The following is a 26,508-nucleotide window of genomic DNA, read 5'->3' as shown; positions in this document are numbered from 1 at the left end:
AAATAAACGTTAATTAAGTTCATTTTTTCTTTTAAAACTGATCAACTGTTAAGTCTCCCGGTGACATGTAGTGACAAGGCTAAAGATGGTCAATACGGATAAGTGTGGCATAGGGGTAAGTGGGGCCTTCACATAGGGCATGTTTACACATTGATTAGTGTTCATTGCGAGTTCATACATTTTCTACTTGCTACTCGCGTTTAATGTAGCAATGTGAAGGCCAACCACAAAAACTAAACCTGCATTTTCGAAGAAACGCCTGCTGGAAAACTTAAAAAAAATACTTTATACGAAATATGGAAGTGTCACGGACTAGTTACGATAAGATTCGAATTCGTGTAGTTTGGACCGCTTGCCTGACACACTAATACACCGATACTGATACTAATTTTCAAGTAATATATGACTAGCATACGCCTCAGCCCTCAAAGACCAAAGAAAAAAAAGCTTGCACGTACCTTTGTTACGTAACTTATAATTTCGTGGGAATCCTCACCTACTTGAACTTACCTTACCTTACTTAAGGTTAAGTAATAAATCTATCCAAGGACAGAGTACCGTTTTATTCCGTGCAAGATTGATTCACATTCCCATCGTGACTGGACGTTCATCAAACGGTGGTGTGTGGAATGACTAACTTACGAGTAAGTACCATAAGATACGAAGCTTTTTAATTTAGTTCTGAACAAACGATTAACGTTGCGTTTCTTAACATTTCAATTAAAATTTGACCCGTGTAAAGGCGTTTTGGCGTGACTGTTACTAGTTATTAATTTAGTTAATATTATGTTAAATGCCTTACGTGGCGTTATATCTCATTTTAAATTAGTAACGGTTAGGTAACTATCGACAGGTCCTGTCTCACTTATCTATACTTAATATTAAAATTAATTTAACAGATAGGTAGTGAAGATATTAACATTACAACACCTTACAAATATAATGTGCAATGCATATAGATAGGTACTCAAAAGAATCGTTATTTCGTCGCGCACCACGAAAAATGGCAATAGGTGCTTTCTCAAACTCGTAACTTACTCAAAAATATGTCCCATAGTTCTTAATTAACTGACATAAGGGCTATGGGACATATTTTTGAGTATGATGAGTGCACACATATTTTTATACTCGACTGTTCCTTTATACAAGCGCGCTTACCTATTTTCGATTCAGGCGTTACTAATTTGATCCGTACAAATTATCCCTTTTTTGTTTTACTTAAACGCCAATTAAAATGCGGCTGTTACGAGCGCTTTATTATTTTTAGCGAACCGTTTTAATTTAGGCAAATCTGTTTTGTATTTTGAGCCTCGAGTGGCTCATGATTTACCGATCTTTTGCACTTAGATTAGGAGTATCGCTGCCCGAGTGTAGTCTATTACAAGCTCACCATTATATAAGTAATCGAATAAAAATAAGGCGATTAGGCGTGCTCCCTTATCTCAGGAACGTAGGAGATGCGAGCGTGGAGTTATTTTGGCCACCTTATCGTGAGTGGCGCACTCTACAGTGGCCCGGGGCTACGATAAATCATTAATATCAATAAGTGAATTATGTTTATTTACGTTAATAATAACGTAAAGTTCTATGCGATCACGCTGCGAATACACAGACTTAACTACCACCTATGATGTGAGTAATGGCTGGCTACGACGATGTATCTTTCATCGACAAAGTTGAAGCCTTGGTTTGCTGAGTTTCTTGTTTTATGCTATAACTATAAGGAAAAACACACCCCGTGTGAATGATTTGTGATTGTTTGAATGCCACAAATAACATATGTCTGGTAACAGTCTTGACTCTTGGGGCCTCCTTAACTTTCTATGCTGTTCGAAGTAATTTGACCCTGTATAGGGCACACTTATGTAAATATTATATGGCAAATTTGACCATCCTGTAACATCATCTTTTTGTTATTTTTTTCTTAGGCAAAATTTTTTAAACTTTAAATAAGGTCACTGTGGGCAAGTCCGTCTACAAGGCAAGTCCGTCAACACGTTATAACTTTTGAATTTGAAGGCGTATGCGACTTTGGAGTCCAGTCGAGTAACCAGTTTTTCACGCTAGTTCCGTCACTGTAAAACAGATGGCGCTGTGACAACCAACTTCAGAGCAATCCGCCTCAACAAGTCATTTCGTGTTTTGAACTCGAAGTCATAGTGCGACAACCGTTCGAAAATTTTCTTTTTAAATAGTTTTTGAAAAGATTGTGCATCAGAAAGTAACTACGTAGGTAGCATAAGAACCAGTTGTCTTTATTCTATTTTTAAAATATCAGAAATTAGCTTAGTTTTGTAATTATACGTTCCACAATTTATCATATTAAAATTTGACTAAGTTGGAAAGTCCGTCTATTATGTTCAAGGCAAGTCCGTCATATGCCGGACTTTCGTTAAATCAGAGATTACCAACTGTTTTTGCGACTTTAATATTATAACCATTTGATAAGGTATCAAAAAATCCTCCTGACTTTGCACATGATGTTACTTTATTAAATTTTGATCTCAGTAAATTAAAAGAAACGATTAAAATTCATTTTAAAATTACTATTGATCTTTTATTTCGAAAATCAAAAAAAAAAATATGTTTAAATATTTTCCAAAAAAGGTTTACTACCCCATCTTGGTAGTATATGCCGGACTTGCCTTTGTTTTAGAAAAATGGTGTTTATTTAGAATCTGAACCGTATATTGACAAGTTTAAAATACACTTTTCATTGTCTTGATCCGTTCTTTTTAGGAATTTGACTACGAACATATACACACCCATAGATTGGCTGATATCATAACTATAGACGGACTTCCCTTAAACTGCACGGGAAGTCCGTCTATTCGCCGAATTTTAAAAATTGTCATTGTTTTTGCTTAATTTGTGCTTGAAATGATCTGTCACTAAGGCTAAACTATTAATTATTAAATTCTTCATCGTATGCGATTACAAGCAGTAACATAGGTGAATAATTAACGGAACTAGATCACTCCAAAGTCAAAAAAAAATTAAGTATGCCGGACTTCGCCACAGTGACTTACCTAGGTGGTGTGGCTTGAATTTTTTTTTATCTGGTCCGTTAGTCGGAACCTAATGCCGTTCGGCTCTTTCCGCAAAAAAATATAAATAATTAAAATATAACTTGATCTTGACTGAACACTAAACTAAGTTCAATTGATGCTTAGAAAGTAAACTCACTGCATGAGCTTTTAGTAACAAATTTAACAATATACTCTTGCTTATTAATCTTGTAATGCGTCTTCCCATACAACCATTTCCAGTCGCCGTTACGACGCGGTGTTGACACATCTTGTGTCGACACCGTCTGTTTCGGTCACAATTCCAGTCGCAGAGTCGTCGCCGTGTCGACACAGTTACCAGAAATGGGGAAGGGTCGACACATGACACAAAGTGACATAAAGTGTGGTCGCCGTGTGCACACATTGTTTCGGGTTTGCGACTACTTTATGCCAAAATCATTCGTTCATTCGTTCATTTTGTTCCTGTCAAATGGAAACTGTCAGATGGAAAAATACTTAAATAAAAATAAGTGACATTAATACGCCATCTCTAAAACGGATTAGAAGACGTAATTATATATTGTTTGCATTTATATTACAATATGACTTAAATTATTATGGGGAATTAAACTGCTCGAGTGATTTGATAAACTAAGTGTAATATAATCAACGCGCCACCACATTGTTTTAGTTTAGCCGGAAATGAAATTGTTTACTTCTCAGTGCCTGTGTTCATAACTATATTATTTGAAGCATTTTTAGTACTTCGATGCGTATACTATACTTAAATAACAGAAATAACGCTTTACATACTACGAAACTTGTTAATTATGATGTATAAATATGGTTTAAGGCTGAGAAATATTGCAGTCACAAAGTAGTTGCAATGTTTCGACTTTGTGTCGACTCTGTGTTGACACATGACACGCGCTGTCAAAAGTAATAACAAAGTTACTGGTATGTTACTGGATTTGCAAAATGGCTCCTTGTGTTGATTTGTTTTCAGATATTCTCAAAGTGTAAAAATGCCGTGGTCAGAGATGGGCATTAATCGATTAACTGTTTATTCGACTAATTAATGGAATAATAAAAATTAATTCTCAAATTTTAATCGCGATTAGTTTAGTCGACCTAACATAGATGATAATATTTATATATTATATGCAGTCACAGATACTTGAAATAAATGAATTTTAATAGATTGAAATTTAATTAATCTGAATATTAATCGAATAAATTATTGATTAAATCTCGATTGAAAGTTGACAGGGGGCCATTTTTGTACGTAAAAATAATAGAAATGTCTTGCATGCAGATGGTAGCAAAACACTTTGTCATAAAAGTCGAGATGGGTGTCGATATATAGGTTTTAGGGAGTGCCGATTTCGAAAATAATGACCATTTTGGAATCCGAAATGGCGGCCATGCACTGTGTCATAAAAGTCGTCATGGATGTCGTTTTATACGTTTTAGGGGGCCCCAATTTTGAAAATGATGACCATTTTGGAATCCGAAATGGCGGCCATGCACTATGCCATAAAAGTCGTCATGGGTGTCGTTTTATAGGTTTTAGGGAGCGCAGATTTCGAAAATGATAACCATTTTGGATTCCAAGATGGCGGCCATGCACTATGTCATAAAAGTCGTCATGGATGTCGTTTTATAGGTTTTAGGGGGCCCCGATTTAGAAAATGATGACCATTTTGAAATCCAAAATGGCGGCCATGCACTAGGTCATAAAAGTCGTCATGGGTGTCGTTTTATAGGTTTTGGGGGGCGCAGATTTAGAAAATGATAACCATTTTGGATTCCAAAATGGCGGCCATGCACTATGTCATAAAAGTCGTCATGGGTGTCGTTTTATAGGTTTTAGGGGGCGCAGATTTCGAAAATGATGACCATTTTGGATTCCAAGATGGCGGCCATGCACTATGTCAAAAAAGTCGTCATGTATGTCGTTTTATAGGTTTTAGGGGGCCCCGCTTTCGAAAATGATGACCATTTTGGAATCCAAAATGGCGGCCATGCACTATGTCATAAAAGTCGTCATGGGTGTCGTTTTATAGGTTTTGGGGGGCGCAGATTTCGAAAATGATAACATTTTCAATTTAAAAATGGCGGCAATGCACTATGTCATAAAAGTCGTCATGGATATCGTTTTATAGGTTTTAGGGGGCGCAGATTTCGAAAATGATGACTATTTTGGATTCCAAGATGGCGGCCATGCACTATGTCATAAAAGTCGTCATGGATGTCGTTTTATAGGTTTTAGGGGGCGCAGATTTCGAAAATGATGACTATTTTGGATTCCACTTTTATGACAAAATACGTAGCCGCCATCTTGGATTATAAAATGATCATCGTTTTCGAATTCTGCACTCCCTAAAACCTATAAATCGACATCCGTGACGACGCAAGTTATCTTTATTTTCAGATCTAACAAATTGCTACAGAATACAAAGGACAAAAAAGAAGCGAGGAGGTAATGAAACAAGCAAAAATACAGATGATTCCTCGACGCAATTGGGTGATTCTTAAATTGTGTCCAGATTTTTTTTGTCATAAAAGTTTATATTTTTCACATATTACTCTCACAAGTTCCGTGACATTTCGACCTTGTAATTTTTTAAGTAAATGTTTTTGTTTATCTATGAGGATCTCACTAGAATAGTATAATCAAGGTATGTTTATATTTGATGAATGAAATAGTAACGCAAAAAAAATATATATTTGTGTCTTATATTCCTGCCGAAGACTTTTATTTTACCTTTTCCTTCTACACAAGTTTGGCCAAGTAATAAGAATTTAGGGTTCTCAATTTTATTTTGACTTCTACAACAGTAAAGCTACGAGGCCATGTTTTGGTATCGTTTTCGTATAAATTCGCAGTACCAAATTTAGTTAAGGTATCACATTGACACCATTCCGAAGTAAAAACATATAAACTTATTAAAATACTTTCTTTTAAACTCCTCTTCACGCTTAAACTGCTGAACAGTTTTAATTTAAATTTGGTACACATATATTTTGAGTCCCGAGACAGGATATAATAAGTTATCTCAAAAATCATCCTTTAAAGGTGTGAAATGAGGTGTAGGGGGGAATTCAGAATTGACTTCTTGAAGTTAATACTGTTTAAGTTTAGGTTTGAAGTCATGTTTTTTCATCATTTTTAACTAAATCAAAGATGTAGACCATCCCAAATTTCATATAAATCGGTTCAGCGGTTATTGATTTCCCGTACAAATTTCCACGCCACTTTTCACACCTTCAAAAGATGATTTTGGTTATAAGATCTATCCTATGTCCTGTTCCGGGACGCAAACTATTTCTATACCAAATTTCAACGAAATCGGTTCAGCGGTTAAGCGTCAAGAAGAGTTTCAAAAAAACCGGCCAAGTGCGAGTCGGACTCGCGTATTTAGGGTTCCGTACATTAAGTCCGACTCGCGCTTGACTGCACATTTCTAATAGGTTTTCCTGTCATCTATAGGTAAAGAACTATTTTGTGTATTCAGACGGACATACATACAGACGCACGAGTGATCCTATAAGGGTTCCGTTTTTTCCTTTTGAGGTACGGAACCCTAAAAAGATTTATTTTTATTTTGTGGAATGGTGTCAATGTGATATCTTAAATGGATTCAGCACCCCAGATTTATACGAAAACGATACCAAACACGGCCTAGCACCTTCACTGATATAGATATATCAAGATAAAATTGAGAGCCCTAAATAAACTTTCAAGAGCGGATATCTCAAAAACTATTCAACATATCGAAAAAATTGACTGAATAAACTTGTAACAAATTAAATTAACTTTCATTTTGTATAAGTGGCCATGTCGCTGAGATGCATAGTTTCCGAGATATAATCGAAAAACGGGAAAATGGGACCTTCAAAGCCCCCTCTCTCCCCCCCGCTCAAGGGCTACGGCCGGGGACTTTTGATATGTTCACCTCCTAACTTGTCAAACCGAGTTACGGAGTCAAAAATTGTGTTCCGAGCATTTCCCTCTACAACTTTTGGAGCATTCGTTGCCTGACCTAAGTAGCTTATTGAATTTCTTTAAAAACTTTTCTGTAAAAGGTTGACGGGCGTTGGGTGTTTATATGGTTTCGGTCGATTATTATCATTTGCATTGCCCATGATGACTTACTAGAATTACGAGCACACGAGACACTAATAGTAGTTTGACAAACCTTGGTTTTCAAGAGGTATTTTATATTGACATTTGCTGTCACAAATTTGCTGTCAGATTTAGTCGCAAACCGCACGCAAAGTGCACACAAATGTGTCGACACCTTGTTACGGAAAAGTGTAGACACGGCGACGACACTTTGTTTCGAAACAATTCTAGACACATTGTGTGGACTCTGTTACGACACATCTGACATTTAGTTACCACTTTGTGATTCTGCGACTGGAATGGTTATATGGGTTGTTTATTACCTTATTAATTCGCTGTTAAGATCGTTCGTAGATATTGTAGCCAACCACCTGTATTAACATTAACTATTAAATAAGTAGTCAAACGTTGTCTAATAAAATAAAATATTAAAAAAAAACCTTTTCACCTCAGTGTGCCTAATACAGTGAGAGATACATATTTTGTGAAGGCGTGTTAAAAGCACGAATAAATTGCGAAACCACGTAAACATAATTAATTTGTTCCACAAGACTATATAAGTACCTATCCATTGCACTGGGCGTATTTTTACAATTTCATGGAAAAATTTATCACGTTTCAGGTTTTTTCACTACACTGGATATTTATTATTAAATGCTTTCGACATAGGAAAATTTGATATTCTCAGATATTTGTATCTCTAAGAAGATCTTCTTAGATATAATATATATATGTATGATACATGTATATGCGTAATATATATGTATAAAATTGTTTATACCTAATAGTCATCTGATATTTTTCTTTACAGAAAGGCAGACAGCAATATAAGCTCAAAAGTGCCAAACTAATAAAAAAGTAGGTGGTTCTCAATTCAACTGGAAACTTGGAATTAGATAAATTTTGAACGGTTTTTGGTTTTGGTTTTTGATTTTTAACATATTAATATTTTATTTAAAATGCAGAATCCCTGGATTAATCAATAATCATTGTTTGTTTTAATGCCAGGTAAACTTTATTTTTAAATAAGTAAAGGTTTGGTAGTACATATATACTTAGTCCATTTTGTCACATGTAATTCGATTGTTTGATTGATTGGTAGGTAGTACATAGTAATTTATTTATGGATATGTAACGCTTGATAATCTTGTCTGTTTCCGAAATACGCGCATCGTAGCAGAGACGTGATTCAATTAACAAATGTTTGTCCAATTACAATCACATTGGGCGTGTACACCCGAAGTGGATGCATCTACACGTGTAGTGACACACTCAGAGTATCCACCGAATGTGCATTTAAAAACCCATCCAATTATACACCTTATTCTCAAGCAGTAAAGTCTCTGTTCGAAGTAGTTTTCAAATGCACATAATACGACGGATACCTATAGGCGGCAGTGTAGTCGTGCCATGGACCAGAAATTAAACAACGTGGCTAGTGGCTACTGTTTCCAGTTGTGTATTTATTATAAATTTCAAATGGCAAAAGTAGAAATAGCACAAGTTGTAGGCAACTGTGTGTAAACAACGAAATTAGTTACATGAGTCACACAGTTACAGGTGTTTAGAATTCGTTATCGAAATTTGGATATATGTAGTTTGAATTTTTTTTTTATAGATTTACCGTTGTACTTACCGTTTACCGTACCGCGTCGCGACCGGTAGTGATATTTTATAAGTACCTAGACAATACCTCCAAGCTCCAAGCCCCTCTACCAACACATACAATTTTAGAAATTGTTTATATTAAAAACATTTTATATTCTAAGCAGTAATTAGAATCCTCCCTTTCTATTGTAGACGCAACGAGATTTTTACCATTCCTTTTTGGTAAGGTCAAATCGTCAAAATTAAATTATAAATTGCGCCTCCGTCCGCTGTTTCGTATTCATATTATACGCGCGGTAGGTAAGTAGGTACTCGATCATCATAATAAAAGTGAAATCTCCGCTTTTATTCAATAAATACACGTCTTTTGCTAAACATTCCACGTAATTTAAACAACCTTGGCCTTATCCGCTAAGCCTAAACAGTTAGCTCAGACATTGCCATTAACTGTGTCCTATCGAACGCTAGGAGGTGGTCAACAATGTAATGGCTACCGATCGTAAACCGTAAATATCGTTATAAAGTAACATTAAGCCACACGATAATGTGGATTTACGATCAAATATTGTTGTGTGTTAAACATAGAGTTTCTCAAATACACTCCGCATTATAACGCCCATACGACTAGCGGTTAACCCTTTACCAGGCTAAGGGATATATATTTCCCACATACGGCACTTCAAACATGTGTTCTATTTTTGATGAGTAAGACTGACATTCGACTGTCATATTTGAAATGTCAGCCTGGTAAAGGGTTAAGCTACATAAGCATCTTCAGCTCCGTTTGCTAATGAAATTACAATTATTAAAATAAATAAAAAACAGAAAAAATACGCATTGTTGCCTAAGCTGGCTCAATACGTCTGGGGACTCATTTGCCGCTAAGTAGTGTACTTCTCTTACGGAAAAGGTGCTCTACCAAGGCGTAAATAACTATTAAGAATAAATATTTTGGAAATATTCGCCGCATACAGGTAGTCTTGGTAGTTCAGTGGTTATAGCCATACCAAAGATATCCCGAAGTTGTGAGTGAGAAGTGTGCGAGTCTCGCCTGAGGATTATTTAAAAAATTGAGCCATATTATACAAGTATGATAGCCCTACGTCGCGAGCTCTGGCTCACTAACCACTCAGTTACCTAGTCAGTTATCTCATACTATTTTTTATCAGGGACCGTTACCGGTATAACTAAAAATCAAAATATCACATAGCATTCACAATATATTTAATTTGATGTTATAGAATAGTATTTACAGGATAATGATTGATCAGATTAGCTAATTTAAGTGCAAAAATATACATAAACAACCATGGTACCGAAATTGAATACCTAAAATAGTTAATTTATATGAAAAATATACCGGTTTGCGGTCGCGCTTTCATACTTTGTATGGAGACCACTAGTCGGAATTTATACTCTCTCTAGTGAAGTGATCTGCGGAGTAACAATATCCGTCTTCTTAGATCAAGATTATTGCACAATCAGTGGGCATTGGGCATTCATCTAACGGCACTGTTTGTTAACGAGCCACGGCATTGTGGTCAAAGTGAAATGTGATCGATCCCTATCAGAAGCGATGGCTTTGCTCTATCTATATCAGTAGAGACAAGTCAATAGTAAAGACTGATCGTTTATAAATAAAATTGCATTCATCGAATTTTGATACTCGTGAATGAATGAATTGCGGTCTTGTTCAACTTATGTAGTCCATTCGTGTGACATATTTCGCGCGTCGCGGGTAGTTGTAAATGCGAACGGGTCTCAGCACTGCTAGTGCTTGACATTTTAGACGAAGTACGTTTTCCGAAAGATGTCACTCATAGTAGTCACTATCTCGTACCTATTGGAACAAAAAACTTTTAAATTAAAGGAACGCATATTGTATTGTTGACATTTTTTAAGCTGACCGTTTAGGACTATGAGAGCTCATAGTCCGAAAAGGTCAGCTTAAAAAATGTCAACTAAGTATATGAAGGTAAACATCAGTCTTTACTATCTATCGTCTATGATTTTAATTTGGAGCTAGCTTCTTGCCGGAAGTTGTGGGCAGAAGAAGAGGTAGTGTTGATTACGTCTAACGTTGACGATAATTAAAGTAATTTGTGTGAAAGAGCCTTAATTTATCATAGTTCTGTTGTACTGCCACTTAAATAATATTTTTTAGTCTGAATCTTCTGTTATGTAGCAAATGTAGCAGCGATCGTTGGCTAGCTATGGCTAGCGAGAAGCGTGATGAATTGATGATACCAATCTGATAATACCTAGCAGGAAAATGATAAAAATCTACTTACAACTACTCCGTAAAATGATTAGGTACAAATGGAAAAGTGACGATTTTTTAAATTGGTAGAAATAATTCATCGACCTAACACCTTTCTATTATAAACAAGGGATTAAACACAAAATTAGATGACATTCAATCATAAATACATGAATGCAATTATGAAAGAATAAAGAATATAGGTACCTAACGGTTAATAAATACTGAACTTGGCAGAAGTAGGTTTCAAATGATGAATATAAGATTTCTTGGAAAAAGTAATACCTACTCTCAAAATAGCTTAGGTAACTTACCTTAAAATATATTTTTAATGTATCTCATAAATGCTCTTTATGCAACGTATTATTAAAGCTAGAGTAGTTTTGAATTCTTAACTGTTCAATCAATTAAACATAAAAAAGTAGTACCTAATAATAACACATTTTTATCTATACATTACAAGCCATAAGTTTATTCCATGTTTATTGTTTACTTCCGTTGTATTATATAAAATACGTTACTATGATAATATAAGGTATTTAATCGTTTTATTTTCTTAATCTTGCCTTCTAATTTTATTAATTACAATTCTAATCGCAAATTGTATTCATGTAAGTAGGAGTTACATTCTTAATGAAACCTAAACCTAACCTAAGTCTCTAATGAATTACTCTCATTTATTTTACCAAAATTGTTTGTCACTTGCCTCCGAAAAGGTTTCCGACCGCTGATACGTTTCAAAGTTTCAAGGTTTATTTTGCCGCGACAAATTTTTCGACAAACGGCGGTGTCCGCGTTCCGTACGTGGATGAAAACCGCATTTTAGCAATGAAAATAAAAGTTAACGACAAAGTTTTCCATGTTCGTGAGAAAATCCGAGAATGCTAAAATTATTCTTGTCTCCGGCAGTCCGTTTGTAAATCCGACCGTTTAGGAATATAAATTCTCGACGTTAATGTGGCTTTTCTCAAACTTGGGACTTACGAATGAATTGGACAGTTTTAAATTAAATCATGTAAATTACTGAGAAATCTTATTTAGAGTACTATTAAATATTCTTCAATAGGGCTAAAATTGCCAATTGCTTACTCCAAAGTTCGTTAAGGGGAATACGTTATTTTACAAATTTGTGAAAGAACCCTGGTATTATGAAAGCAAAGCATTCATTTCTTTAAATTCAAACTGGCGTGATCAATGAACACGTTATTTTCTATTATCTGACCTGTGAATAGGACGTACAGTTTATCAATGGTGTCATCTAGATAGAGCTTTACTAAGTACCTATTTAAAATCACAATAGCAGTAACTAATTACAGATTTCTTGATGAAATCTAGGTTTTATTTTCATATAGGTACCTACTTAGGTACTTACACAAATTACCTATGTATAAAATAGAAATAACAGAGTCGAGATTGCTTATGTGTAGGTACAGTCACCTGCAATAATATGTTACTCTTCGAAGGCCGCAAAAATATGTGACACGCTTTTATGGCTCGATAAATAAGATCGTGTTAGATATTTTTGCGGCCTTCGTTGTGTAAAATATTATTGCAGGTGACAGTACTATACATTTAATAGAAAAAAAAACAGTCTCAAACCATAATGCAGCAGTTTTGCGTCGTTTTAATGTTAAATAAAATTTCTTACAGTTGGATCATTTCTTATAAGTAATTACAAATTTATTTTAGCTCATACTTACATTCATCATGTATTTTCTTACCTTAAAAGTTAATTCATTTTTGAATGAATGTTACAAGACTGCACCAGTATTACTTTGTTCCTATTTATTATGTACTCATGTTGAAATCCTCGTAGGTAGTGAAAACAATACGTGAAAGTCGTTTACAGTTTAATGGCTCAACACGACAGCTTGTTGCACGACAAATCAATTTGAATCAGTCCTGCTCATATAGACAAAGTAACGGCCTAAAACAATTTTGCTACTGGAAATTTCGTACCTAAATATATTGCCAATACGATATGATGAGTTAAGGGACATTAGATTGTCCGAGTATTTGGTTATGCTCACGATAATGTTCACATTTACCAACCAAATTTATTGACGAAGATGTATTTTTTTTGCAAATGTAAGTAAGTTGTATGCTTATTATTTAGTGTAAATCAGTGATTTTTAAAAAATATTTACCTACTCAATATCCACACAATGGCGAACAGACACAATAATAGACATAGTAAGTACCTACCTGCAACGGAAACCCCCCATATTGGTTTTCATTTCAATTTCGATTCCGCAAAAGTTTTTGATTAATCCTTGACAGAGGTTGCTATCTAAAACAAAATACTTACCTACCACTTTTCACTCGAAAGTGTGTTGCAGAAAAACAAAAGTTATCAAATATATTGTGGATATTATTGCCAAGTTAATGCTAATATTGTCGGACACGTATACCTTAAATTTACAACTTAATCCGTTCCGTTTTTGTGCCTTAGGTAGGCACGGAAAAATAAAAAACACGTAAATGTAACACGATAAAATTTCTCCAACATATAAATCATGATAAATTCCATTATTAGAGCCCCGATTTAATACACAGATCCCAAATTCTATTTGTTTTCTGTTCGTAATAGAATTTATTTCATTGTAGGCAAGCCTTTGGTTCATCAGTGGGCTTGGTGCACCCACGTGACACGGGATTGATGCATTGCCGTTGAAACGATTGTCTAACAAGTTCTAGCCCGCGGATATTGTTACAAAGCGCCTGAGGACGAAACAATACGAATTACCGAGACATTGTTAACAGCTTGCATCACCTAAGGTGCCGGGAATGTTGCTGTGTAAATCATTCGGGCAGTGGCTAGACTAATTAATAATTATGTATTTGTGTCTTAACTTCCTTTTTCTTCCCACACGCTTCCCACTATGGACCTAAAATATTTAGTAAATTCTTATAAGGCAGAGGGAATATATTTCCCACATGATTTTTAACTTGGTTTCAATGTGATAGGGTTATTATACCGCTGTCAAAAAACCGCTCCTATACAATCGAAGTTACGCTCAAATTTTCTTTATTTGTGACGTTATCTATGAAAAGGGAGCTTATTGTCGATGGCGCTTACGCCATTATTAACGATGCTCCGATATAAATCCAATGCCGCGCGACGCTGTGCGGCGTACGCGCCATCGACAATAAGGTCCCTTTTCATAGATAATGCCCCATTTAAAATGAGAGCGAAACTTCGATTGTATGGCGGCGACGATGTTCGTGTGACTCTTTAGGTAGACGTCCGAGTGCTTGTCACTGTCCTAGTACATGTCATCTTTAAACTTAAGTCATTGTCAATAGAGGTAACAGCAGGGTGTCCGTTATCGAACAATATCATGTCGAGCACTAGGGCGTTCATCTTAGTAGAACTAAAATTCTGACTATGATTGATATTAACTTTTTAGCGAAAATTCTAAATCACATCTATGGGTATGCTACAGATGGAAAATAAGTTAAAATAATTATTACATAGTAATAGATTAAGCATGAAATGAGATTATTTAAATTTATCCCATTCAGTCAGTTATTTTATGTGATTCAATTATATGTTTTATATGTTTTTTGTAATTATAGATTTCACTGAGCTTAATGCATTAGTATCTAGGTAATAAAACTAATAAACATGGTAGTAAAGTGGGTATAAATTTAATATAAAAGAACCTAGGAAATGAACGCCGTATAATCACTTGATAGGATCGGCATACTTTTGTTAGTTCTACATTTCTGTAAAGCCAGGGTAAAACCCGCAAAGCCTAGTCTCGTCTCTGTACCTAGTGTTTAGAAGCCTTAAAAAATGAGCTTTTTCCTGAAACTTGTGGTAAAATCTTTCATAACAATTGAATGATTATTACTAGCTATGATTATTATTAGAATTATTACTAGCTATGAGGTTGGTTAGGCGCTAGACGCTAGAGTGACAAACCCAAGTAACACACAAGCAGGATAATAGAGTAAAATTATCATCTTATTCAAATTAAGATTGCATAAAATTGCATAAGATTGCGGTGGAAATTACTAAATTAGGAATAAGAAAATATGTGGGCCTAGTGGGGCCTATATACCAATAAATGCTGAATAAATTTTGCATAGTATCGGTTTTGCATATTTAAGCTGAATAATACTTATTTCTTACACAGTTAGTCAGACATTATTCAGCTTAAATATTATATCGCGTTTATAATATTAGTAGGAAGTAGGATTGAATATTGCCCGTGTTACATACCTATAATGTTTCTCATCAAACTAGTGAGGATCTATGTGGTTTTTACTATTTGTGTATAGAACCCTAATAGGCTTTAAGATTGAGAAAATAATTACTATTATACTGATGTTATTCAAAACTTGTTGTTCTAAAACCATTATTATCTAACATGTAGCTTAGTAACGCGAATAATGTGAATGCTTATTCAGAAATTTAGCACAATAATAGCTGTGGCAGCAGCTTATATTCAGCACAGTCGGACGCCATTACGGTTGCTCATATTCTAACCTCTACAATTATATAGGAATTGAAAATGAACAGAAAAACCCATTTTTATTCATTTATAAAAGTAGTTTTATCGTAGCATAACTTGTTAAAGTACATTTTCTATCACTAAAACCTCTAAACACCGCAAAAAAATTACAAATTTAAAAGTGGAGTAGTAAATTTTCTATATTTACTTTTTAAACAGTGCATTATTTACGCGGCGCTTTAAAATTTTAAATAAAATGTATATATATATATATATTAACAGTAAAGTCGCATGCGCAATGAAATTGAAGTTATGTAAACATCAAATAAATATATGGGTGATGTCCTCCTTATTTTGTAAGTATTCACTTCAGAAACTACACTTTGACACCAGTTCACAAATTAAAATGGAAGACAAATCATTGATTTAACACAAATATCTGAATATATTTTCTTTAAAAATGCACTTTGGAACCAAAAGCTTCATAACGTGTGAATAACTGATGCATTGTGTACAAAGCTGGAAAGCGGTATAGAAGCTTTTGACAGCCTCTATACAAGTGTTATTCAGCGATTCAATGTGTGGGCACACACTTATACAGCTATTACATTACTGTTATTCAGTAATAAGCGGCGTGGGCACTGCCCACTTTGCGGCCAAACCTTCTGTATAACGTCTGTATAAGCGCTTATACAGACGATATACAGCTACCTTATTCAACATACAGTACGGCATGCTCTATTATTCAAACAATATTCAGCTACTTTTGTGTTACTTGGGAAGGCCTACTGATTATTTAAAATTTTAATTACCTATTTAGTTTTAATTATAATCTTATATAGCTTTTGTACCTATTAAATGTAAACAAATAAGGTAACTAAGTTCACAAATATTAGATATACCTAATTAAAACTTATATTATCAAATAAATATTGATGCAATATGTCCAAATATTGCAAAAGTTTTGCTTATATTGACCACAAATTTTATTAGAAAGTGACAGCAGATCAGTTACGAATATACATACGTATATTAATAGCAAAATATATCCATAGTTTATCGCTAAAATGCAATTTCGTTTCCTACTTTGATATGGAAGACGTCCGAGTAACTCTTCATTGTGCGAGGACATGCCATATTACTCGTTGCGTTTACCTTACCTAGAGTGCCTAGAGTCAAAGATATTGACTTCGCTTCGCTGAAAATGTGATATTCGAAATACAACGTTTATTTGATTTTGAGATGAACTACTTGACACCTAGCGACGAAGTTGTACCTCAAAATTTATGGCGGAGAGTCTGTTATTGAGCGTGTCTGAACTATTTGCCCTTTCTTTTCTTGCGAACTACTGAAGAGTGGAAATAACTCCTATCGTTCGTGTTAAAAAATAAATTGAATCTGGGTCGTTTCAAGGCGAGAGTGAGCTACATTTTGGCCCTGTCGTTATTTTCAAAATCGGTCAGACTGGCGACGCATCCAAAAACCTCATCAGTGTGATAAAGTGGAGATGGTCATGAAGATTATAAAATGGTAAATTAGTAAATCCCCACAATGAAAAGATGTTCCCTCTATCTGGTGTAGTGTCAAAACAGACCAATTGTAAGTGGTTTTTATTTTGCCAGTAAACTTTATTTATGTACGAAACACAGGTAAAAACATAATAAAATACTTTAAATTAAAGTAAGGTAAACGTACTGGTGCTCGACGCGGTCCCAGTACATGTCATCTTGAAACTTAAGTCATTGTCAATAGAGGTGACAGGAAGGTGTCATCTATTGGGCATTAGCATGTCGAGCACTAGTACGTTTACCTTAATTATGTATAAATTAGGATAAAATTTTTTGCAAGACATGAAATGGAATCGTACTAGCGCATAACACATGTGTGATACGGAGGTCGTATCGGCAGCGTTATGCTATCTAACAGTGATCTGAAGAGAATTGCGCAAGCTCCATTTAAATAACATTATAGTTATTTCAACTGGTCCACATATATTTATCAGATAAATAGGTTACTGTTTTAGGAACAAGAGATCGAGAGTGGGTGCGCGGACGCAGTATGGGCGCACCTGGCGCAGGCGCGGGCCGATCATTAAAAATGTTTATTTAAAAATCCGACCGCTTAACGCCCGTTAATGCAATGTCAAAGTGAACCAATCACTTTAACTATGACTTTACATTTTTTATCTTAAGAACTATGAGAATAAGAAGTGAAAACGATTCTTTACTTTGTTGAACGTACATATTTAATGCACAATGTTTTAAGCATATATTTTATTAACTTTGTATATTACAGCATTAATCCTTATCCTTCCAATCGATTATAAGAAAATACATATTAATGTTAATATATTTTTCCTTTTTCATTGTGGGACGTACCACATTACAATAGTTGGATTGCAATGATTGAACATAATTCGAGTATGAGGCTTAAAATTTGGCGTCAGTTGTTAACCTTTTTTTATACTAAGTTAACGAACAATACCGACATGCACCATGTTGCATAAAGCTATCCAATCCCTAACAACGTAAAGGCCTGTCTATTTTCCTAATGTGTCGGAGTACGGGCCCGACAGATCAGGCTGGGCTTTTTAACAAAACATCAACAACATTTCAACGATTATACGCGTTAACGGCTTAGATATGCGTTTACAAAACAAAGGCCTTTATTTATTTGTGTTACCATTATCCTTACTCGATAGCAGGTATTTCAATCAATTTCTTAGTGTTAAACTTATATGTTTAACATAGTACGTTGAAATGCAATACGACTTTCGTTTTAAGCTTACATTATGCGCTTATTATGCGTGACGTAAGAATTTCATTCAAGTAACAGAGCTGGGTTGTTCGTAAAATGCGATCAAGAGATCATATTGAGGATATTGAGGATTATTATCACGTATGACTGTTACTTTTATCGGATTACTTACGTATACATGGTCATTCGAATAATCTATTGATTGTTTTGTATTCCTAAAAGTTAATCAAATAATATATTTTTCTAGAGAGCTCGGTCAAGTTTAACTATCTATATTCACCGTAATTACTCTTTCTAAGTTAAGAAATTCCTTATGGACCTCGTTAAATTGGGAAACGACTGAAATGAATGTAAGTGTCAAAAAGATAGCGCAAGCACAGACTGAATAATCCTTAGATGTTTACTAAGCAATAAAAGGCGCCTAGAGCGCACTAAAGTAAGACATAAAAAGTTTAAAAAGCTCTCAGTAGATCAAACAAAACGAGAGTTGGCGGTTGTCAGGCGGGCCGGTGTCGGGTTTCGGTCGGCGGGTCACATTCGTCCTAAATAATAAACACCAGATCGGTGTCAAAATGAACACATTTTATTATCTCATCAACCCGTAAACCCCGGTTCCGTGCAAACCGACTGTTTATTTTTAATAAATCTTCCGCGAAGGTTGAACGCCTGAACGGTCTTTGATCTAGTAATCGAAGTTTTATGTTTTGCTTTGATTGTTATAAATTATTCTAATGTATTACAACTTTGCAATTGTGTTGTGGTTAACGGAATGTTTTATTCAGATTTATGTGCCAATAAACCTATGGGGTTTAGTGTTACCCTGAAATTCTGTAACATGTTATTTCCGTATGCTCCGCGAAATGTACCTAATTGTTAATCGGTTGGAACTGCGTAGTATTAACAATTAAGTGTCATGTTACGCAATGTTACCACACCTAAAGACTGTGTGATTGATTAGAAATAAAACTTTTGCCAACCAAATTTACACAGGCATAGCCACGATTAAATCAATAGACATATCTTTCCTGTACTGCAAGATTGTAATAGGAAACTCGATAAATCGTTTGTCCTTACAAACCATTCCCATTACTAAAACTTGAACCAGGACTTTTCATCATTTCAACGTTTTATAAAGGTGTACCAATCTAGGAAACGTCTTTCTGTTCGAACATTTATTTATTATCATAATTATCAATGACCTTAAGTTAAACGGAACCAAATTAACCACGTCGTTCCCACACGCCCGAAAAACAATAAAGTAAATAAAAATGCTTCGAGTTAAATTAATGATGTTGGATTTACTAAAAATAGTGCAACATTAACTGAACGGTTGGCTGTTAATCAATTTAAAGGGCTATTCAATAAAGACATCACGCGATTTGCATTGCAGATGCTCACTTAAAAAGTAAATTGCTGAGGAAGTAAGTGCTAAGTTATGTACTTATAAGGACAGCATTCACGCAATCAGAGAGAAAGCGTAAGGATTGAAGATGCATAGGAATGTTATTCTTCTGTCTAAGTACTTGCAAGTTAGCTGAGGAATTATTCCCACAGTTCGCACCGAGTCTAAATTGGCCAATCCCACCATAATGAGGAACCGGTGCAGCCATATCGGGATAGAGCAAGTAGGGACGCGCCAAATTCGGAGTTTTTTTTGCTGCTTTAAATGCTGGCCTTAAATGTCGCGCCTAGCCAGTATCTTGATAATAACAGACGCTGTTAATCTTTTTTACTTCTTTAAAATGGCATCGTTGCTTCTTAGACACTTTTCCAATGTCAAGTAAGTTTAGGTAGATTGAAGTATTTTACAAATGTCCTATATCTTGATGCTGATGTACTTATTTTTGTATAACAGAAAGATCACGTGCATGCAAGATAAGCTGGGGCAAGTGAATGTTTTAGTTACCTATGTGTGTATCTCCAAAATTGTCCATAGGAGTTACTATACTTTACCATAATGAAAAGAATTCCATAAGGCATGCTCTATTTATAAAATCTGATAAACGTTACCCATGTCAACGCTGTCAAGACAGAGATTGTTCACTAATTACCTCGTTTATTTAAGGTCAGTGTATGTTAAGTTAAGCCAAATCGTTTTTTAAATAGTCAAATGTTATATGTACGAGTATCATATACCTAGTTAAACTGACGTTAAGGTAGGTAATAACATAATTGGTCGAACAAGTAGCCTTCGTGACAGGAATGGGAGACATCATTAAATCGGGGAATACACCCTTTTTCGAGGGCGAAGTATAAATTGGGTAATATAAAAGCTAAAAAAGGTTTTCCTCTGGTAACCATCATTTATTATAGTACTTATACCTATAACTCTTCAATTACGTCTTTTGAAAACGTCTATTCGTTTTAAAATACCTATCCAACGACACCCCACATTACCATAGGGTAGAGGCAAAAAAAAAACAATTTACTTGCAGGGGAGGTACCCTAAATATATTTCTACTTTTTATTTTTCTCCTTTGTCGGCATGATTAATTTATATATCCATGCCGAATTGCAGCTTTCTAGCACTAACGATCACGGAGCAAAGCCTCGGACGGACAGACAGACAGACGGACATGGCGAAACTTAAAGGATTCCTATTTAGTTAACAACTTGACTATGGAACCCTAAAAATCATGTAAATAAATATTGCCCGTTTAATCGCATATAGTGTATGCTACCAGCAGTTTATTTGAACTTGACACACACACTGCGCACGAGTGTCACAGGCGTAATGCGGAAACCCGCATTTGGGGCACGCGAATTGCTGGCGCTCTACAGCCGTTCGGAACTGCGTCCCACTTGCAGCTCACGGCCCACATATTTCACACCGTACTTTAATTAGACGTCGAATCGTAACCGATGTTGCATTGGATTTGTCGGAGCTACATATTGGGCGGAGGTACACATTGTGTTTTGACAGCCCGTGATATTTAAGTTTGTCTGTTCGTCTATGTAGTATAGTAGCTAATTACACAAACGGGTCTATCGCGATATAATTTCATTGTTTTTACCTTAAATTCCGACGTTTCAGCTGAGTTGCACCAGCTGTGGTCACGGAAAGACTAATTAAATATGTGTACAAAACGCGAGAGTTTAAAGTGTTAGGTATATAGTATTTAAATGGGCCAAATACGAAATATGTACTTTAATTAAATAAGGCTTAAAAAAGCATCTACAAAATTTCAAGGATTGTTTTTAAAACCAACTGCATTTTCCAACTTTTAAGCTAGTTAGGAATAGGTTTTGTAATTGAGTTTCCATTCGTTTTTTTTTCAATTTGACTGAACGAACGCTGTCGCTCAAAGTTTTCAGTTTTAATTTAAATCTAGAGAAAACATTATACAGCGAAATATTGAAAACTCGCTCAAACTAGCAACTTAAAATCATAGTTTTGAGTGAATACATAAATCGCTGAATTATATGTTAGAGGTAAACTTTTAAAAGTTAGATTTTAATGTTAAATGGGATAGGTATATTAGGTATTGTGACCCATAAATATCAATTAGTACATAATTATAAATCGAAATATACATAGGATAGGTAATAAAAGTTAAAATATGATAAACTTTTTGCATTTTAATTTAACTTCTAAACAATTTCAATCTCAATTCGAGACATTATGAAATGTGGTTTGTATTGTAGGGTATTCCTATTTGTGTCTTATCTTATATAAACGTTCTAATTTGTCCTTTTCATCACGTCACTTTTATTTTTAAGGAAAAAGTATTTGAAAATACTTTGAGGTACAAACTAAAGACATCGCCACGTCCACCACGTATAATTGAAATTGCTATGAAATGCACTAATTAGTAAACGTTCAACTACTAATTGAATGTCTCTTTCCGAAATTGGCCGCGCTGATGGGTATTACGTACAATATACGTTTCATGAATTGCATTAAAATTGTAAATTTTATTTGTGCAAAAACATTTATGTTTACAAAACCCTTTTAATCAATGTACTAACATGCACTTCAGGTTCAATTTTTTAACTGCGAAGAAAACGAAACGTTTTAGCATATTAGTTTGTAAATATGATACCGCTTTCAATGTTCTTGCTATTCGTAAAGTTTATTGTAGGACTGGGCAAGTTAGTATAAACGCATATAAAGTAGGTTCATTCGATGTTGCATATCTAGGGTAAGTGACATTACCTTGAGTATATACCTAAGTTACTGTTTATTTTTATACTGGAGAAGTTTAAAAAATATATAAAAATATTTGCGTTACTTACATTTCCTTTTGGCAAAACTATTGGAATACTTATACCTAGACTTCCATTTTTGCGTAGGTATTTATTATTTACCCTATACCCTAAGTAATGTTTTTCACTTTACAGACATTTATGAAAATTATGATATTACCTGCATGTCGCTATGCTTAATAAAATTAATCTATTTGTTTAGCTATATATGAGTGAATGACATGGTCTGAAACGTTGCCGCCCACACTTAGAGCTAAAGTGTTAAGACAATCAAACAGCCATTGTCTTACTGTAATTGTTATCTATGTATATATCTACCTTTTTCGTCAGTTGAACAGTTAAAGCTGATTACACCTTAGCTTCTTAAATATAATTATTTTCTCTTTTGTTTAGAGTCGCGGTGCCGATGTTCAATTTATGAAGATTGCGTCGAGTGGAGCACGTATGGCTTTGTATGATTGATACCACTTGATTGATTACTAAGACATGTAAGTAATATAATACGTGATGCTTTTCTCATGCGTGTCCGTAATGCTTTCCAAATCTGGCGTCTAGATTGCTTTGTTCGTTTGTATATCACTTAACTTTATACATATTTGCATTGACGATATTGTTAAGTAAACAGTAAATGACAGTATACGATATTGATTAGGTTTTAAAGTAACTCAAATCACTTACAAGTACACACTAGTTGGTCTGTGAGCTGTAGACCTCGCAAATTCGCATGATTCCGACATTTAAAAAAAACATATTATTATAGAACTTGCTGCCTAGAGAAGAACAGCCGGACAGGCATACGAAAGCATTTTTGTCCAAGCAGAAACGGAGACGATTCGCTTGCGCGTAGCACTTGCTCGGTCAAAAAAAAACTAAAAACTCGTTGATATTGTGCCAGTATGAAACTTATGATTTTATATGCTTTATAGCTTTTACTCTAATTAAGTGTCATCTCTCTTAATCATAATGTTAGCATATTATGGACGTGGGAAAGTAAATATTCCGTCTAGTTGACATAGCTTATCTTCGTGTCATTTAAGAGAACCCACCCCTTAAAATATTGGTAATAAAATTAAGCATGAGTTATTACAAAGTTAAAATTTAAGAAATATAGGTAAATTATTAAAATTTACTACTATACCACATCCGGCTTATTATTTGTATGTTATGTTATATCTTATGTAACAGTATCACGGACCGAAGTTGTTTTCGTAGTTTTGCAAAATATGATACAAAAAATAAGAGAGCTTTCCAAGCTCCAATAAAGTACAAGTTACAAAACTTATAAAAGGCATTTTTATACCTACCTTAGGTATGTACTGGGTACTTGGTATCGTCAGTGACAATTTGACAAACCTGCTACAAATGGCCTTAACAGTTGACTTTTTGACCTCTTTATAACTTTCATAGCTACAGGTACAACTACAACTTAGGTACCTTTTAGATAGAGTAGAGAAATAAAGTGAATTAAATCTTTGACGACCGGTCTGGCCTAGTGGGTAGTGACCCTGCCTATGAAGCCGATGGTCCCGGGTTCGAATCCTGGTAAGGGCATTTATTTGTATATTGATACAGATATTTGTTCCTGAGTCATGGTTGTTTTTCTATGTATTTAAGTATTTATATATTATATATATCGTTGTCTGAGTACCCACAACACAAGCTTTCTTGAGCTTACCGTGGGGCTTAGTCAATTTGCGTAAAAATGTCCTATAAAAGAAAAAAAAAATGTCTTTTCACTTCTCATGCTCAAAAAGTGCACCTTTATGTCGTGCGTAGACGACATAAAATCGCATTTTATGCTCTAGAGCATAAAAGTAAAATTTTCTTCTAAGACTAAGGTAATCGGTCTCAACAGCCAAACAGTTAAAACATATTGTACAATTTTACTGAGCAATAAAATTGTGTAGATGACAAAACTTGTTATATTATTTTATTTTTGCTACAATTTATTAGAAATCCGTATTTTCTGTCATTAAATTTAGTAAATCACATAAAATAGGAGTCGATTATCGTTCAAAAATGCTCCGAAATGTTTGACTTGGCAGAAAACCAAGCGTCTGAAACTCTGATCACATGTTGAAAATTAAAAAAAAATTAAAAAGTTAGCTGGCGGGAATTGGTTATGTATTATGTTCTTTCGCTTTACGACAATTTCGTGGTGTAAATAGACGTGAAAAATATAATTTATTTTCCTCGCAATCGAAGTGAAAAGCAGAGTGTACAACAAGGGCATAAATGCCCATTTTTACCCTCGTCTACTATTTTGGTCTGAGCGAAGCGAAAAATTGCCTCGGGTAAAAATGGGTCACGTTATGCGTTATGCCCTTGTTGTACAATCTACTATTGCAAGTTTATTAAAATTAGGTTACAGTATCTATTGATTAAAATTCGATTTTCTGTGCTTTAGAGACAAATAAAGCCTGACAACAGTTTATTTGACCCTCGCCATTTTGCGGATTTTCAATGGTACTAATTTATTTTACTGGCAACAAGTACTGTTTGACAACGAACGTTGGATGTCATCGAATGTCACCGATGTAAACAAACGGAAAATATCTACGAATATATTCAAATATAAACGGTTTTATTACAAAAATGCCAAAAAAATTACCAAAGATGCGAAAAAAATTGTAGTGAATGCAATCAAATACTTTCAGCTTAAAAAAGACGAAGGATTACATAGCATTCCAATAAACAATGTTTTGAAGTTGGTTGTTGACATGACCGGTATTGACATTTTATAGTGCGGTTTTATTGAACTGGTTAGTTGTTTGGTTTAAACTTTAATATTTCATTTAAGGTTTATGTAGATCGACGATAAAAATCCTATAATCGAATTGGAGACTGAACGTTTTATAATAGAGGTTGGTGGTCCTGAAAGCGACACAACATCTGATAAAAATTAGACTTCGACAGAGTCAGAAAACGAAGAATATATGTATAAATATTGAATATTTAGAATCAGATTTTGACGAATAGGTAAATTGAAAGAACCGAATTCTCTGTAAGCAATGTTTTGACATTATACGAGTATCAACATGAAGCCAATGCCCACTACCCCGACTATACATGACGTACGCACATTATTGCCATACGTAAGCTGTTTGCAGCGACACTATCTCAGGGTTAAATAAACTGTTGTCAGGCTTTACATTGTTTGCCAGAAATTGGAAGACTTGCAATTTATATTCAGATTTGAAATAAAGTTGTGCATGAAATTGGTAATACTATCAGACGGGGCACGGTCTGAAATATTAGTGTTTTAGTTGACTGGATTTATTGTTAGAGTTTGCTTTATACAATTTCAAAATTCAGGACCGTTTATTTATTTAATCGTATGGCATAGTAAAATAAACAGAAAACAAACAGTTATAAACACAGATTAAGTCCAATCAGGACCGTTGATCAAGGGATAATTTTATTTCTGATTTATAGCTTTTAAACCTATGCATTGAAATCAAATTCAATTATTGTATAAGTTGAAATCGAAATTAGAACAAACATTTAATTACTATGACCCGATAACCTAAAGTCCTGCTAAGTGTTACATTAGGTTACTAATGCTAATGCTCCATGAGTCTTTGTTTGCGAAGGTTAGAAGTTCCATTCCAGTGGCTTAGCAAATAACAGTGCGGATTCAAATGAATTTGTCTCCTAGGTTTGACTCCGGTTGGGGTGACTCGACGGTTGAACTTGTTTTCGTCACTATCGATCTATACCTACATAACACGGAGTAAATATAGTCCGATTGTCTTAGAAAAATAGGAGGAAACAATGAAGATATAGATAACAAATGAAGGTCGTTAACACGGGTTCGGTATTTAGGAAAAGATGGAAAAATAATAAAATATTGTAAGGTGTGACGGTTATCATTAGGCGGTTGAGGGTGATAAGTAGTGCACGGATGATATGGTTATTGTTGACGTATTGCGGTATTTTTTCCTTAAAAATGTGTTTAGCAATTTTTTTTTTCATAATGTACCTAATCAATTCTCGATACCTACTATAAGAATATACATTGATAATGGCATCTTAAACTCATTTGGCTAAGTACTTTGTAATTGCGATACTTGTACCGTT

General features: G+C 34.6%; 1 protein-coding gene across 2 annotated transcripts in view; it reads right to left on the bottom strand.

The window, feature by feature from the left end:
- LOC134790824 (NT-3 growth factor receptor-like) overlaps nt 1-26,508 on the bottom strand; it is a 48,946-nt gene that overhangs the window by 8,883 nt on the left and 13,555 nt on the right. The window lies entirely within an intron of this gene.

This window comes from Cydia splendana, chromosome 5 (assembly GCF_910591565.1).
Source record: "Cydia splendana chromosome 5, ilCydSple1.2, whole genome shotgun sequence".
Lineage (NCBI taxonomy): Eukaryota > Metazoa > Arthropoda > Insecta > Lepidoptera > Tortricidae > Cydia > Cydia splendana.
Note: the sequence above shows the minus strand (reverse complement) of the source record. Positions and strands in the feature narration are given on the sequence as shown.